Genomic DNA, 16,425 nt, shown 5'->3' with positions numbered 1-16,425 from the left:
GGATGCATTTATTGCACTCACTAACTATGATACAATGTTTACCTCTGACAAATAACATTACTCCAACCACACATCTGAGTTACAGATGTTATGTGAAAACACATTCTTTATAAATTATTTATTTGTATTTGCAATTCATTAGCAATAAAATTATATTATAGTTTCCAGGTGGTGGACCTCCTGCCAACCCTCCTCTCTCTCAGCTCGATGAGTTAATCTTTGAGATTTTGGACCCCAAGAATGTCTCTATTCATGGGTGTACCAATAAGGCAAGCATCATTGAATGCACCTTCCTTAACAAAGGATAAGCCACTTGTAGATATAGCAGTATTAGGCCATAATGTTGTCTCAAATGTCTGCAATCCAAAATACTCGTGTTCCCAGTTAGTTTACAACTTACAGTTAAACACAATGGTAAATTTGTTATCTAGTGTTGAGAAAATTTCATTTATTTATTTTTTTTTATTCTTTAACCAAACAGCTAAAACAGTAAGAAAAGAAAAAAAAAATAATAAAGTTAACTTAATTCCTATCCCTTCTCCCCCTTCATAAGTATGGTGTTGTAGTGGGTGAATGTGTTAATGATAACGAGTCTTAGGTATTTACAGTTTCTTAGACATGGGCTTACTTCAAACAGAATAAGATTTAAGTCAAACACATTGTAGCCTTAGCTAGATTTACTGGTTTCTGTTACTTTTGTCCTTAGCAATAAAACCAAAAACATTATCAGCTTAGTTTCTGAAGTTAGAACTAATGATGCCACCAGTGTGCAGGCAGTAGATGATGCTGGGGAAGTGGCAGAGGCAGCCCAACAGAGAGAAGTGGTGACCGAGGCAGTGGGTGTTGAGGAGGAGGCACCTGCCACACCACTTCCAGCACCAGTGATGGGGCACCAACAGGGGCCAGATTTGCCTGGTACATCACTGGTGTATGTGGATGAGGAGGAGATCATCCACCTGCAGAAGAAAAGGAAGCTCGAGCTTGCACTCCTTGAAGAATCTATAATGGCTCATGAAAGGAAGCAAGAAGCAGAACAGGCTAAGTACATGTACTACACACAAAAACTAGAGTACCAGAAACAAACAAATAAAAATTAATAATAAAGATATAAATAATGAACTATTTGTTTTTGTTTGTAACCACTCAACCAAATATTAGTGTTAACACAAAATTAACTGCAGTTTCTATATGCTCAACCTACTATAATCTACTTAATTCAGGTATGGGAGAGAGAGAGAGAGAGAGAGAGAGAGAGAGAGAGAGAGAGAGAGAAAAAAAAACTACTTACATGAGAATAACACCAATCTCAGCAGTCATGACACTGGTGTCTCATCACTCAGCAATGCTGTAAAAGAAAGACATTGATTTACTGCTTGATGTTGTATCACACATATATATATATATATATATATATATATATATATATATATATATATATATATATATATATATATATATATATATAGAGAGAGAGAGAGAGAGAGAGAGAGAGAGAGAGAGAGAGATAACTACAGAACAATTGATAATGTAGTCAATGCCACACTCATAAAAATAAGTGAAAAAATAATTAAGAAAGAATCATTTAAGTTAGTTGCGAAAGTGTGTTAATTATTTTTTTAGATGTTGCTGAGATACACATTCATCATAACCCATTTAAATATTGTAATGCTGAACAGTGATTCTGTGGTATCTGTGAAGAACTCTATCTTTGCAATAGTGGGTGACTGGCAGAGAGTGAGGCAAGGAAGATGAAATCACCAACATAACAGTGCACACACAACAAAACAAGACATATAAAAATAAGTAACAAAGTGACAGAGGAGAAAAAAACTGAAGAATGCTACTATAATCAGCATTATGGGTTGTATTACTTACTTGAAGTGAAGCACAACAAATTCATCCCTGTAAAGGATTCCTTCATGGCGACTTTGAACTTTCTGTGCTGGGGGTCGCTCCTCGTTGCCTCCATCCTCGGCTGCGGCAAGATGTTCTTCTTTCTCAGGAAGAATGATGTTTCTTGCTTTGCAGATGTTGTGCAGCAATGCACAAACCTCTACAATTTGGCAGACCTTGGATGGAGGACCAACTTGGATTTCACTGTGTAGCATGTGAAAGGATTTCATTGTGTAGCATGTGAAAATGTTGCTTCAGCTGCCCGATGCCTCTCTCAACAACGCTGCAGGTTTTCTTGTGGGCCCTGAAATTAATATAGATTTCAATCTTACAATGCAGTACTTGAAAGTAGTATGATGGATTAATTTAATTTCTGCAAACATTTAGGTTATGTCATGTATAAGGTTAAGTTAAGATTCATTGTTTGATAATGATTTATGACATGACAGCTTAAACATTATGAAACATATAAAAAAAAAATCTCTAGTATAACATTGGTTAGGTTAATATATTCACATGAAAACTTAGAATAAAAAGAAGAAACTCTTAAATATTTGGAAATTTTCTTGAAATTTACTTCTTGTATTGGTGATTCAACCAAAACACCTTACATAATTATAGCCCTCTGCAGGGTCTATATTTTACTTTATGGAGCATTTCTAGCTCCATTTTACCTTGTCAGATATTAATGATAAATTTACTTTAAGGGGGATCCAAAGGGGGCAAAGCGTACACAATGTTAAATTAATTTACCTTATCGGTTGTTCTGGTCAAGTTTCAAAATGTTAAGTTACTCTACCTTAATGGAGGATGATGCTAACCCAATGAGGAGGTTGCAAAATGTTAGGTTAGGTTACTTCATCTTATGGAGGAATCCAGTAAGGGAGGGGGGGGAGGGTCAAGATTGTGTGAAACTGCAATAATACTTCCAAATTACCTAATTCATTAATTTAGCACTTTATATTAATTTATATGAAAAAGTGTAACTATGGGAGATAAATGATTAGTTTTGTGTTTAGTGTGATGTGGGGTAATCAATTAGATAACTCTTTATCTAAATTTTACTACTCAGTAACTTACCTGTTATAAGAAGACTGTGCTCTAGGCTGTGGTCTGAGGTATGGAGTCAGTAGCCACTTTTTGCTGGGATAGCCACTATCTCCCAGTAAGTGACACCCAGCTGGGACGATGCCGCTGTCAAATATCGTGCAGAGTCCACTTTGAGGAAATATTCTTGCATCGCGAACCGATCCCGGCCACTTTGCAACCACATCAATAATGTGGTATCAAGCATCAAACACAAACTGCACGTTGATGCTTCCTGTTGACAAACTCTACCTTATACTCTCTAGGAGCCACAATCATCACGTGCGTTCCTTCAATGGCACCAATCTTTCCTATAGCGAGGTACCGCAGTGAAGATAACTTGCATCTCGGGGAGAGAGGCCTTGTTCCTTGCAGTTACTCTCTTCAGCCTTTCCCGCACCAAATTTGTCACGAAAATGATACCAGCAGGATCCTGCCAATACCTCTTCACCAGCTCACGGTCATCTAGCTCATTCAGGACGTCCTTCCTCTCACGAAACAACCGTCTCTGTCGCAGGTGGTGGCGGTGCGGTCCCTCTCGGGCGGCCATGTTTACTTTTAGGATGAAATCTTAGGAGCGCGTCTTACTGCTAAAACACCTCGGGAGGTGTTTTAGCAGTAGTAAGACGCATCTTTAGGGGTTTAGGATGCCGTCTTAAGGATTTAAGACTCGAATTCCGCCATTTTTGTGATTTAAGACGACTTCTTACCGTTAGGACGTCATCTTAGTGTTTATAAGTACGGCCCCAGGACCAGAGGCTACTGGGGCTCGGCTTCGCATCGAAGTTTCTCCAGCAGGTTCCAGCCTTATGGTCAACCGCGGTATGGGACGAGAGGTGCTCCACGGGCCTACAACACACGCCAGGACTCCGTTCCAAAAAACGGCAGGAGCCGGGCCAGCACAGGCCCCGGCTGCAGTAGAGGTTAGTAAGGATTTTGAAGCTGGCAGGCTTAGCTACTTTATTCATGAATGGCGGAAAATTACCAATGACCCGGCCATTCTAGATATTGTTGCCGGTTGTCACCTCAGTATTAAGGTGGAGGACATTGACCATTTATTTGCGGGTAATTTAGAGTATAAATTCAATTCCACTGAGACAGGTATCATTTCTGCAGAAAATGACAGGCTCCTTCAACTTAAGGTTATTAGAGTTACACAGCGCATGGAGGGCCAGGTTATTTCACCTATATTTTTTAGACAAAAGTAAAATGGTGAACATAGAATGGTACTCAATTTGGAAAAACTAAACAAACACATACCACACATACATTTTAAAATGGAAAATTTTGAGCAGGCTATCTGGCTCATTAATGAAGGGGATTTTTTGGCTTCCATTGACCTTAGGCATGCCTATTATTCTGTCAGGATTGCAGATGAGCATCAACGTTTTTTGTGTTTCACTTGGTAAGGTAAAGTTTATCAGTTTACATGCCTGCCTAATGGTATTGGTGAGGGCCCTAGGCTTTTCACAAAATTAATGAAACCTGTTTTTGCAGCTTTGAGAGAAAGGGGTGTTACCATTACTAGCTATATTGATGATTCTCTCATTTGCAACAGTTCTCAGCAGGGTTGCCTCGCTGTCATAACCGACACTCTTGCTGCACTGAGTCTGTTGGGCTTCATTATTAATGTAGAAAAGTCGGTCTTGGTCCCCTCTAAGCGAATTTAATACTTGGGCAACATCCTTGTCACAGAGACTATGACTATTTCCTTACCAGAGCGCAGGGTGGTTACCTTACTCAACAGTTGTCAGGCAATTAGGTGTAAGAGTAAGGCAAAAATCTGGCACGGGTCACGGGACTGCTGGTGGCGGCTACCTCTGCTGTTGAGTTAGGGAAACTTCACTACCGGAAATTGGAGGCAGCTAAAATTGCAGCATTGCGTCATGCCCATGGTGACTTTGATAAATTTATGGAGATTACGGAGGACATGAAATTGGATCTTGACTGGTGGCTTAATAACGTGTCTGTACAGTATAGGAAGATTCTCCGGGCAGCTGCTGACGTTCAATTATTTACAGATGCTTTCAATACAGGTTGGGGTGGCCAATTCCACCACATGACTGCCGGGGGCAGTTGGTCCTCCGAGGAGAAATTGCTGCATATTAATGCTTTAGAACTCAAGGCTATTCTATTTACTCTTCCAAGCATTCGCTGGTGAGCTCTGTGGGAAAAATGTTAGTGTTTTGTGACAATACTACTGCTCTTAACTACGTGAATGAGATGGGTGGTACAAAATCACTTATGTGTAACTATCTTGCCACTTTGATTTGGGACTGGTGTGTGAAGAATCAGGCATGGGTTATTTGCTCACACATTCCAGGCAGTGCGAATATTGTACCAGATTGTGCCTCTCGCACCTTTAATGATCGGCATGAGTGGCAACTTGATGTTGATGTTTTTCGTAGAATTTCTCTGGTTTTTGGTGCCTCTTCCATTGACTTATTTGCATCCAGACTAAATAAGCAAGTGGCTACGTTCTGTTCCTGGAAACCAGATCCAGAGGCAATTTATGATGCATTTACTTTCAACTGGGCACAGTTTGATCTCTCTTATCTTTTTCCCCATTCTCTCTAATTGCTAGGTGCCTCCAGAAGATCCGTGCAGAACAGGATAGTGGTGCCCATTTGGCCATCTCAACCCTGGATGGGAGCTCTTCTAGGGCTGTTGATAGATTACCCCAGGCTCCTTCCGAGCAGGGCCGATATCCTGACACATCCATCTCAAGTCAGGGCACATCCGGTCATGCGACACACTCAGCTCATAGCATGCTTAATATCCGGGAGGTCTTCCGAGAACAAGGTGTTTCTGCGGCAGGCATGGACATCTTGCTTGCGTCATGGAAGCCGAGCACGGCTAAACAATACCGCCCGCATGTCGCTAGGTGGCAACAGTTTTGTTCTCAACGGGGCATCAATCACCTTAGTCCCTCTGCCCATTACGTCATCAACTTCTTGACCGAGACGTTTCATCGGAATGTGGGATATGACAGCGTGAATACTGCAAGGGGGACTATTTCTTCACTAGGAACTGTAATTGATGGCTGCAGGGCAGGAAATCACCCTCTGATTTGTAGATTCATGTAAGGGATCTTCAACCTCAGACCACCCACACCTAGGTACACGGCGACATGGGATGTAAAGCCAGTCTTGCAAAAGCTTCGATCTATGCACCCTTTGCGGGACTTATCATTGAAAGATCTCACCCTAAAGCTTGTCATGTTGATGGCGATCACTCAAGCGGCCAGAGTCCAAACGTTACATTTGTTAATGCTTCAGGGTATGGATGTTAATGAGGATCATATTTCCATTTCGCTAGGGGGAACTGTTAAGCAATGTAGACCTAACTTTAATATTGCCAGGCTGACATTTCGGGCCTACCCTCAGAATGATAGATTGTGTGTTTGTCAAACATTGTTAGAGTACATAGCAAGGACCAAGGAATTTAGGCATGGTGATAAGCATAGTGCTTCCAAATTGTTTCTCAGTTTTCATAAACCACACACTGCTGTATCTAAGGACACTATTGCCCGATGGGTCAAGTCCATGCTTAGTATGTCTGGTGTGGACACCAATGTCTTCAAGGCGGGTAGTGTACGACCAGCTGCGGCATCAAAAGCCAAGGCTATGGCAGTGCCCCTGACATGCATCATGCAAAAAGCTGGTTGAGCTAGGGCTGCCACGTTTGCAAAATTTTATGATAAGCCCATTATAATGAATTCTGATCTATTTCAGGATGCGGTCCTTCAATAGGCCCCCCCAGATGGGAACCGCCTGTCGTGGTGGGGGGGCTTGCGTGCCCCTGTGACCTGGCGAGCTAGGCTAGAGGGGGCTTAGGCCCCTGCTCTGCCCTTTTGAGGGGGAGAGGGCTACCCATGCTAGTACGGTCGCCAGTGAGAGGCCAGACTAAATGGTTCCTACGTAGGCTGCCAGTGGACCAGCGGAGCCACCCGCTGGAGGGATCGCCCAATAGGGGCTGTCCTGTGCTGGATGGTTGGGTGTCCAGGCTGGGATGCTTTGGGAGGGGAGTCTCAGCTCTGTCGTGGACAAACATTCGTATCATGTGGGGCCTATTTTTAAAACGACTGGTCCGCATGGGGACGAGGTACCCCGTCCACGGCAGCCAGCGCTTCCTCCCATTGTAGTCCCAGTAGGTGGTTTCCCTTGCCCCTGGAGCCATTTTTTGTGTAGCTGTTTTTTTTTTATGGGAAAACACAAAAAAACATTCAGGTTCTCGTGACGTCATCTTCAGGTCTGAGTAAGAAGGAGGATTCCCCTCCACAAGGGCCTCCCACTGCAGTCTCCTGTTCTGGAAGTTCTTTTGAGGGATGCATTTCTGCTGCATATGACTCTCTTGTAATGGTAAATGTTAATCCATCATTTTCCTATCATGCCTTGCACTCACTTCTCAAGGCGTATGGTACGGTTGTTCGCACTCGACTGGTTTATGATAAGGACTTTCCTTCTAACCGCTGCTATGTAACGTTTATGTCATGTGATGAAGCTCGTTTAGCTTATGAACATGTAGCATCTCTGCCCCTCGCCGGCCATGGCTTTAAAACTGAATTTCTCCAGTCACGTAATATTTCAGACAGTGACATGGATTACATCCCAAATGTTTTTGAAAACTATTTAGAGAATTCAGTTCCAGCAGTCCGCCAGATCCCACCTCCACGTTGGTTTGTGGCGTACTATAGAAATGGGCGTGGGAATTTCATCCATGCCTCCCGGTACCTGTCCAAAGAAATCGGCACGATTCCTGAGGGGAATCTGAAAAAGTATGGGAAGGGGGTGCTTGTGCGAGCAAAAGATCTTACGCAAGCTAGGATGTTGCAACATCTCCCATGCCCTTCTGACAGCATGTTTGAGACTGTTAAGGCTCATCCCACCTTTAACTATAGCAAAGGTTGTGTTTATAGCCAAGACCTCTATGAATTCCCAGAAGAGGAAATACTAGCAATGTGCCCTAGCTCAGTACAAAAGGTGACTAAGATGAGGAACTCCTCCAACATGGTCCTTCTCACATTTTTTGGGTCCACCCTTCCTGACCGTGTTAATATCGGTCCTATCAACCTTAGGGTGAGGCGCTTTGTTTCTCGCCCTCTTCAGTGCTTCTCATGCTATGGGTACGGTCACGGGAAAAGCTCGTGTAAAGAAGCTTCCCGATGTGGTAATTGCTCTGCACTCGACTCGCATTCAGAGGAGCATTGCAATGGTGCAGCTTATTGTTTTCATTGTCGTGATGCTCACCAGGTACGTTCCAGGCAATGCCCCAGGTATCGCCTGGAGCAGGACATTCTACAGCTTGCCAATAGTCAGTTTATCAGCCTCGGTAGCGCCCGCCGTGAACTCCTGTACCGCCAGAAGGATGGTACTGGTGCGACATCCTATGCTTCATTGGCCGCTCGCTCTTCGGCTGAGTCTGCCGGTCCGAAGACAACTCCTCCTGCTACCTCTCGCTCTGTTGGGGCGGGTGGTACTGTTTATCTGGCTAACAGGTTTGCCATTTTGGCTGATGACTCGGTTGAGTCATCTCTTAGAAGTGACGAGAAAATACGGACTTGAACAAAGTCACCCATGTAGTAGATGTCCATTTGCCACCTGTATCTCCTAAGCCTTTCAAGGGTCTAACTAAGCGGCACCGCGGCTCTGCGGAGTCGTTAGATTTAGCTCAGCATAAGCAGTCTAAGTTTTCTCCCGGTGCTTATAATCGTGAGTCCTCCAGGGACCGCTCTGCTAGGGTAGCTCCAGTAGTTTCTGTCCAGCCTTCTGTGACGCCCTCCGTCTCAGATCGGGCTTCTTATGATGAGGACGGTCTGAGCATGGAGACGTCCGATGATATTGTCATAGCCGTCCCTCGTGGACCAACTGTATCGGAAAGTGCAGTCCTGCCTGATCCTCGTCCTCCGAGGACCAGTAAAAGTGATGATAGTTCGCATCACCCACCGATAAGCCGAAAGGCTGAGGTCCAACGACCCGGCACACCTCAATTCCCGGTGTCTTCTCGTCGTTTGATTATTTCTAGTCAGGTCAGTCACAGGCAGCCTCAAAAGGCTCGCTCGTCCACTGCACCCAAATAGTCGTCTTCAAGCTTCTACAATGGAACTGTAGAGGCCTTCGCGCCTCGTGGGGGGAACTCCGAGCTTTGCTGTCGGAGTTCTCTCCAGCCTGTGTAGCTCTACAAGAGACTATGATAGGTGATAGTACTTATTCTAGTCCTCCTGGCTATAGTGCTTTTTTTAACACTCCTTTCCTTGACCAGGGCCACCACGGTGGCACAGCTATTCTAGTCCGTCAGGATATACCTGTTATCCCGGTACAACTTAACTCTCCCCTTCAGGTGGTTGCTGTTAAGGTCTGTATACCATCTGCAGTTTATATCTCCCTCCTCGGCTTCCTGTCTCCAGGGGTGAGCTTGACGGCCTGGTGCGTCAGCTGACTCCGCCTTTTCTTTTGTTGGGAGATTTTAACAGCCGTCACCCATTGTGGGATGAAGGTGCTAGTAATCCTCGTGGGGTTTTAATCGGTTCTTTTATTGAGGATGAGGGATTGGAGATTTTAAATTCTGGGGATGTTACACATTTCCACACTCCTACTGGGACTTTTACAGCTATCGATCTTTCTCTTTGTACATCTAATTCTTTCCTTGATTTTAATTGGCGAGTCCTACCGGATTTACACGGTAGTGACCACTTTCCGATTTTATTGCAATCTGTGAAATCTGAGCCACAGTCCTGCCCACCACGCTGGGTTTTAGACAAGGCAGATTGACGTCGATTCACAGACCTTAGCTCTTTTATTCGTCCACTGGCTGACTTTTCTACTTGTGCTGAGGCTGTTGATTATTTTACTGATTTTTTTTTATTTCCTTAGCCCTTCAGACAATCCCTAGGACGTCAGGTCGCTTTACTAAGCGTCCCGTTCCTTGGTGGAACGCAGCATGCACTGCAGCGGTAAAAGAGAAACGGGCAGCTTTCTCTCGTCAACGGCGACATCGTGGGGACCCGCAGTGCCTGGAAGCTTTTCGGCGATGCCGAGCTCGGGCCCGCCGCATTTTGAAAGAGGCACAAAAAGCCTCGTGGAAAGCCTATGTCTCTTCCATAAACGTCCGCACCCCCTCTTACGGATGTCTTCAACAAAGTCCGCCGAATTGCTGGGAAGTATTCTGCTCCTTCCCCACCAATTTTGTTGTCTGCTGGGCAAACGGTGGCAGACCCTAGGAATGTCGCTGACCTCTTCGCGGAGCACTTTGCCAGTGTTTCCCAGAGGCATCCTGCAGCTCCGGGCGCACGTCACCGCCAGAGAATGGAATCTCTCGGCATAAACTTTTCTTCCGCTGGAGGGGTCTTATAATGTCCCTTTCTCTGCTTCCGAGTTGCAGACAGCTTTGTCCCAGTGTCACGACTCTTCTCCTGGGCCAGATGATATACCTTATGCCTTCTTGTGCCACATGTCTGACACTGCTTTTAACTTTCTTTTAAATCTTTATAATATGATTTGGCATACCGGTGACTTTCCATCTTCTTCGGCTGTGGCAGTGGTTCTCCCATTTCCGAAGCCTGGGAAAGATAATCTCCAGGCTACGAACTACCGTCCTATATCTTTAACGTCCTGTATTTGCAAAGTGTTAGAAAAGATGGTAAATATAAGACTCATGTGGTATTTGGAGAGGGAAGTACTTGTCACCGGTACAGTACGGCTTCCGAAAGATGAGGTCTACTACTGATGCTCTTTTATCCCTAGAGTCTTCCATTTGTGAGGCCTTCGCTAATCACCACCATCAAGTAACAGTCTTTTTTGACCTGGAGAAGGCCTACGACACGGCTTGGTGTCATGGCATTTTACAGTCTTTGTTTAATTTTGGCCTTCGGGGCCACCTTCCTATTTTATCCAGCAGTTTTATCCAGACGTTTTTACGGGTTCGAGTTGGGAGTGTTCTCTCCGATGCTACAGCTTTAAATGACGGTGTCCCACAGGAAGTATTCTTAGTGTTACGCTATTCGCAGTTGCAATAAATGGTGTTATAGATACTCTACCGGATGGCGTTCACAGTTCTTTATATGTGGACGACTTGTGCATCTCTTTGCTGCTTCTAGGATGTCACTGATTGAGCGCAAGCTCCAACTGGCGATCAATAGGGTGTCCAGTTGGGCCAACATGAACGGTTTTCGATTCTCCACCTCGAAGACCGTAGCCATGCATTTTGTCGCAACCGTGGTGTCCATCCAGACCCGGATTTATACCTCGCCAATAGACGCCTCTCATGCGTGGAGGCGACTCGATATCTTGGCCTTTTATTTGACAACCGTCTCACCTGGGTTCCCCATTTTCGCTCTCTTAAGGCGTCTTGTCGGCAGGCACTATCCCTTCTTCGGGTTTTAAGTCATACCTCTTGGGGTGCGGACAGGGACACGTTGCTGTTGCTTCACCGTACACTCATACTTCCGAAGCTGGAATACGGCTGTGAGATCTACTCATCCGCAACAGATGCACGACTACGCTCGCTTGACCCCGTGCATCATGCTGGGGTCCGCTTGGCTACGGGTGCATTTCGGACATCTCCAATACCTAGCCTTCTAGTGGATGCTGGTTTCTGGCCGGTCGACCTCCGGCGCCAATCTTCGATGCTCCGGTGTTGGTTTCGCACCCACCGTCTGCCTGATTTTGTCCCTGTGTGTCAATGTTGCGGGACTCGCGCTCGCAGGCGTATGTCACTCGACCGAGTCTCCCTAAACCTTTTGGCCTACGTGTTGCAAATCTCATGGCAGAGTTATCTATCGACCCCACTCCTGTGTACTCTTTCCGTCTCCCGCGAGTTGGTTATTGGCAGCTTCCTGTTATCTCATTATGCCCTGCCATGGATGGCAAGAAGGATTTTCTGCCAGCTCTGTCCCTCACATGGTTTTTAGAACACTTTTTTATGCATTCTGATGATATCCCTGTTTTTACTGATGGCTCCAAATCCGACTCAGGCGTTGGATTTAGTGTGGTTTTCCCCTCTTTTTATCGGTCTGGCAGCCTTCCTTCAGTGGCATCCGTTTTTACTGCGGAGCTGTCTGCCATAATCCTAGCTTTACAAATAATTTTTACTCTACCGGTTTCGTCTTTTACAATTTTTAGTGACTGTCGCAGTGCTCTTACTTCTCTCTCTTGCACTATATCCTTTAACCCTTTGGTTTTATCAGCCCTGGAGTGGCTATACCTTCTTACACAACGAGGATATTGTGTTGGGTTCTGTTGGGTTTTTGGTCACGTTGGTGTTCCAGGGAATGAACACGCAGATCGCCTCGCTAAAGAGGCAGCAAGTCGCGCTCCATCTCCTGCGTCTGTTCCGTTTCGAGATGTCTTTCCTCTAATTCGTGAGGCAGTTGCAGCAATCTGGCAGAGGAGATGGCTAACGGGGGGCGCAACCTCGAAAATGGGAGAGATCACTATTTCCTCTCTCCCTCACTGGACATACACCCATGTTCGAGATCGACGTTTACAGACTTTATTGGCGCGACTGCGTATAGGTCACACGTATCTTACACAGAGGTACCTGTTGACCAGGGACCCTCAACCTTACTGTGATGACTGCCTGGTGCCGCTTACCGTGCGACACCTATTGGTAGAGTGCCCTAGTTTGATAGAGTTACGACACCGCTACCTCTACCGCGGTAGAGATAGTGGTGTCTATTATATCTCAAAGGTCCTTGGACCAAAGTGTTTGGCCCAAGGCCATGACGTTTTTAGATTTTTGGGAGAAGCTGGCCTTCTCCCAAAGCTGTGAATTTTATTTAATTTTATTATGTAATTTAATGTTTTATGTATATTATTGTAGCTTTTTGTTTTTAATTACCATTAATTTTATCGTTTTTACTTGTTTTAGTTATTTTACGATTTGTTTTAAACCCTTTTGGTTTTAATTAAATAGTTTCATGCGGCGCCATATGACCTATGCTGTTGCGGCGCGTAACACCAAATCCTCCTCCCCTCGTCCTTCAATAGGCAGGGTTGGTGACATGTGTCTTAGCCTTGCATTTCAAGGGATCTTCTGTTACCAGGCAGCATTAGTAGGTCTGTGGTATGTCCTACCTGTCCATTTTCTTGTTTGTGTTTCTCTGTGGTCCTGTTGGTCACATGGTCTTCATGTGCATGTTCTGTGTGTGACTTTTCTTTCATTAAAACTCTGTTCATGGTTGGACTTGTATATTTTTTTTTTCCCTTCTACATCTATTCATCATCGGAACACAACACCCACATGGCTTCAAAGCCTCATGGGAAAGCTCAACTCCGCAGAAGGTGACTTGGTGAAGTAAAATTAATAAAGTACACGAGACTTACCTTGGTCAGTTGAAGTGTGCTTGTAATTTTACGAGGCAAGTCACCTCTGCTGGAGGGGAGCTTTCACATGATATACGCTTTGCCACCTCGCACAGTCAGACTTCGAAGTAAACAACCACCTACATGATAGAGAATTAAAAGTATTAGGCGTCATCAAAACCCAATAAGCAGGGAGGGAGCGGTGGATACCATGTGAAAGCTCCCCTCCAGCAGAGGTGACTTGCCTCGTAAAATTACAAGCACACTTCAACTGACCAAGGTAAGTCTCGTGTACTTTATTAATTTTATGTTGGTGTTTAGCGTTTCAAAGCGTTTTATTACTTTGAGTGCATGGGAAGCTTTTTTGATTATATGTGTGACATGTTTGCTGTATCCACGTGGGCAGAGTTTTAATCCTAATACATTTGCTTCATTTGAGTAGGGTATTAAGTTTCCTCCAATGTAAACCGGGGTTGTCTTTAATAACGCTATGGGGAGGATAGTGAATTTTGATGTGTTGGTTTCTCAAAGTCATTTATGTTTTTAATTTCCTTCTCTATCTTTTTTGTTAATATATTTCTTGATTTTCCTGCCTGGGTTATAATTTGTGTGATGTCGTCTGTGTATTGTATGTTTATCCCATCTGTAATTGGTGGGGGCATGTCGTATGTATATACTGTGTAAAGTGTGGGTGATAGGCTGCTCCCTTGTGTACCGGTACACCACTGAGGAGTTGAAAGCTTGGGCCTTCGAAACTATTTAGTGAAATAGAAGCTGATCTATTGTCAAGAAAGTTACAAAGTAGTTTAGCTATTATTCTAGGAAGTTGTATCTGCTGTAACTTGTATTTGAGACCATTTATCCATACCTTGTCAAATGCCTTGGAGACATCTCTTAAAACTATACAGCACTGTTTTTGTCTGAGAGGATTTTGAAATGGTTTCTGTGATTGTTGCTAGGGCTGTGTCTGTTGATCTGTGTTTGCAGAAACCATGTTGTGTGTCTGGTAGTATATTGTTGTGTTCTAAAAAAGTTCTGACTCTCTCGTTAATTAATTTTTCATAGATTTTGCCAGGTACTTCAAGTAGTGATATGGGGCGGAAGTTATTGGGGTCTGTTGTTGGTTTGTTTGGTTTGGGAATCAATTTTATTTTAGAGTGTTTGAATATGTTTGGAAAATATCCCATGGATAGCGATATGTTGAGAAGTTTTGTGAATATTTCTAAGACTTCATCTGGTACATTCTGAAGAATGGTCTTATTTATTTTAGAGTATCCTGGTGTGTTATTTTTTAATTGTTTTAAAATGTTTTTAATTTTGTGTATTGTGATTTTGGATGTTAAGTAATTATTGTTATTTAGGTTATCTGGGTTTCCTTGATGGTTGTTATTAATGTAAGTGTTAACTATTTGATCGTTCTCGTGATCGAACAATATATTTTCTGTAGGGTTTATTCTGAAGATATTGCTCCAGATATCTCTAAAAAAAAATTCTGTCTTTTTCTTCATATATCTTTTGGTTATTTTGTATTAAATACTGTGTTTTATTTGATGTGTTACCTTTTAATTGTTTTACGTTTTGCCAAAATTTCTTTGGGTCTTTATAGAGAGTCTCTACTTTTCTTATTTTGTTTTCCCAGTTAGTTGTGTTCTGTTTTCAGCATTCCTCTACAATGGTGTGTTTTAAGGTTTTATATCTATTTTGTGTAAGTCCATCCTGATATGAGGCTATATTCCATTAATCGTTTCACCCACCATTGCAGTTCTTTTATACGTTGGTTGTATATAGGTTTGTGTGTTGTTTTTGTGTGTTCTGGTTGGTATATGTTTTCCCATAGTTGTAGTTATTGCAGTCATCCATTCTTTCAATGACTTTTCCAGAGTTGGTTGGTTTATGTATGGGTCTGTGTTAATGTTATTTGTTTTAAGTTTTGCGTTTTCTTTGAATTCTTCCCAGTTTGTTTTGTTTGTTATGTATATAGGTGGTGTGTTTATTCTAATGGGAGATGAGGTTATTTTTATGATCATGGGTATGTGGTCTGATTCTGTTGTTGGTCGAGGTTGAGAAAGTATGTTGTGATATGTTTTGTTGTTAGTTAGTATTATATCTGGTGTGGATAAGGCGTTGTGAGATATGTATGTTGGGAAATCTGGTCCTATGCGTGTTAATTTGTCATTATCAATAAGCATCATTAAGACTTTACCTACGTTATTATTTGTTTTGTTGTCTAATATGGGATGATGTGCATTTAAGTCCCCTATGATGTAGGTTGGTATTGACTGGGATGCTATTGCGTGGAAGTCTGGGATTGGTAGATAAGGTCTACGAGGTGGGAGGTATGTTGTTGCGATGTCTATCTTACCTGTGCTTGTTTCTATTGTAATTTGCAATATGTCAGTGTCATAATCATCTTTTATTTTGTGTTTCAGGTTATGTTTAACAAGAATACATCATGCAGTTTATCGCTGGAGTTAGTGAGGTAAGTAGTGTAGTTGAAATTTTTTATATTTTCGTGTTTTTTGATCCCGTGACTATTAAGGAGTATTATATCTGGGTTTATATCCTTGTATACGTTACTGAGGGAGGTTTTCTTGTTGTTCCAGTGTTGTACGTTGTGTTGTAAAATAGTAAGTGTGTGTGGTGTGTGAGTGTCTGCCATGTTGTGTGAGATGTTGGATTAGGGGGCTTTAGTTTCTATTAGTATTACTTGTAGGAGTGTCTGTGGTAGGTTTTTGTCGATTTACTTCGTGGTGGTATTCTCTCTTCAGATAGCCCATTACGAATTTTGTTAAAGAGAGTGTCCTCAATTATGCACCAGCAGTTGGACAGGTCTATCTCGTTGTTTATTAGGCAGTTATAAATTTTTTGTTCAGTATGTGCTGTGGTTGTGAATCTCCATTTAAATTTACCAGTGTCAATAGCTGTTTTTAGGTAGTTCAGGCTGAATGATTCTTTTGGCCATCCTATGCTCTTTTTTGTGATTATTTGCATCCCTAATTGTGCACCAGGGAGGTTTTCTAGTGTGGGCATGACCTCATCCTGAGTGTTAGTAGGAGGTGGTGTAGTTATGTTCGTCTCATGGTTTCGTGTGATAGTTTGGAAAGTGAGTGTGTTAGTGTTCGTTGTAGGTTCAAAGTGTTCTGAG

General features: G+C 43.2%; 1 long non-coding RNA gene across 1 annotated transcript; it reads right to left on the bottom strand.

Moving 5' to 3' along the window:
• Window positions 1-885: 885 nt before the first annotated feature.
• LOC123500109 lies at window positions 886-2,108 on the bottom strand. The gene is made up of 3 exons (XR_006673176.1): window positions 1,876-2,108; window positions 1,289-1,345; window positions 886-956 (listed from the first exon to the last, which is right to left on the bottom strand). It is a non-coding gene; the product is annotated as an uncharacterized LOC123500109 (long non-coding RNA).
• Window positions 2,109-16,425: the final 14,317 nt, after the last annotated feature.

The sequence above is a fragment of the Portunus trituberculatus genome, chromosome 50 (assembly GCF_017591435.1).
Source record: "Portunus trituberculatus isolate SZX2019 chromosome 50, ASM1759143v1, whole genome shotgun sequence".
Lineage (NCBI taxonomy): Eukaryota > Metazoa > Arthropoda > Malacostraca > Decapoda > Portunidae > Portunus > Portunus trituberculatus.
Note: the sequence above shows the minus strand (reverse complement) of the source record. Positions and strands in the feature narration are given on the sequence as shown.